Source organism: Sturnus vulgaris, unplaced genomic scaffold (genome assembly GCF_052056855.1).
Source record: "Sturnus vulgaris isolate bStuVul1 unplaced genomic scaffold, bStuVul1.hap1 Scaffold_156, whole genome shotgun sequence".
Taxonomy (NCBI): Eukaryota; Metazoa; Chordata; class Aves; order Passeriformes; family Sturnidae; genus Sturnus; species Sturnus vulgaris.
This window is the reverse complement of record NW_028276073.1, coordinates 1985641-1987262: the sequence shown is the minus strand read 5'-3', so window position 1 is coordinate 1987262 and position 1622 is coordinate 1985641.

Sequence of the window (1622 nt, the reverse complement as noted above, 5' to 3'; positions counted from 1 at the left end):
GTCTGGCTTTCGGGACCGCTCGCGTGAAGCGGCCCCTTTTCTGTTTCTGCAGGGACGCGCGCGCCCCCGCGCGCCCCGCTTCGACCGTACGAGCACACACAAACGGAGGAGGAGGAGGAGAAAGCGCGGGGCAAAAAAGAGAAACCCCGCGCAACGCTCCGAAGGTCGGCCAAAGAAAGGCGGAGGGGCCCGCGCCCCCGACCGCCTCCCCCCGCGAGGGGAGACGCCGCCTCGCGTGCCGTCCTTCGGAGGCGGCCCAGGCGCCCGGGCTCGGCCCGACCTCCGCGCGGAGGGGCTTGTGCGGCAACGCGCCGGACCGCGGGGGGCACGGTGGCCCGCCCGGCCTCTCGATCACGGGACGACTACGCGTTCGCGGGCCGGGGGGCGCGACCGCCGGCCCCCGCCGCTCCCGGCTCACTCCCTGGCTTCTCCTTTTCACCGCTCCGCCGACTCGCGGAACGCCGCCGCGCCAAAACGCGGGGGCCGGCTCTCCCGCCAGCGGCCCCTGAACGTCGCCCGAAACGCCACGCGGCGGCGGGACCGTTCCGCCGGCGCAACCCCTGGCGCGGGACCGCTTGCCCGCCGGAAGGCGAACGCCCGGCGGGCCGCGCTCCGCCACCGGCGCCGGAGGCGGGACGCCGCCGAGACCCGAGCCGGCATCGCGGAGCGCCCGAGGTCTGCCGCTCGGCAAAACCCCTCCGCCACCCGCGGCCGCACTCCCGGGACCGCCGCCGCTTCGCACCGCCGAGCTGCCCTTCCGCGAGCACGCGCCCAGCGGGCAGGCGTACGGCGGCTGAGCCGGGGGGCACCGCCCGCTCCCCTCGTTTCCACTCGGGGACCGGACGGGGAAGCGCCCCCGCGGCCGCCCCGCACGCCTCCCCTTTTTTTTGGCCCACACGCGGCCGGGAAGGGCGACGGGGAAGCGGACGGGCGGGGCCCGGGCCGGGACGGCCGCCGGTGAAGGCGGGCGCCTCGCGGCCGACCGTCCCCCCCCCCGGGGGGGGCGGGGACACTCGCCGAGCGGCGACGCCGCCGCTCGGCACGGGGTCGCCCGCGCCCGCCGGACCTCCGGCGATGGAGGAGCCGGCCGAGCGCTGCGCCCCAACGGGCGGGGACAGCGCTCCGAGTCAGGGGTGGCCGGCGGCCGGCGCCGCCGCGGTGCGGTTCGAGGCGACAAGGCCGTCGAGGCGAGAGGCGCGCGGTCGCGCCTGACGCGGCGCCGCCCGCGAGCCCGCGGCGGCGGCTAAGGAGAAAGAGCGAGAGAGCGCGGCGGGCCCCGGCGGCCGCAACCCCGCAGCTGAGGTAGGTAAGGCAGAGAGCGCGCGCCCTCTGCCGGCGTCGCCCCGCATCGCAGAGGCCAGCGGGGTCGGCCCCCCGCGGCCGATCGCGCGCCGCGGCCTCTCCGCCGAGACCGGGCCGCAGAGAGGGGGGGGGCAGGGCGCCCCTTCCCCGGCCCGGCACGGGTGGCCCCCGCGCGCGGGCAAGCGCGGCGGGACGCCGACGACGGCGAGCGCGGCCGGTCGCGACGGACACGCCACCGCAGGGGATCGGCGGGAGTAGCTCCCCACCCCTCGATGGCGCCCCGCGCCGCCACCGCCCGACACCCGCTGCCGCCGCCGCCA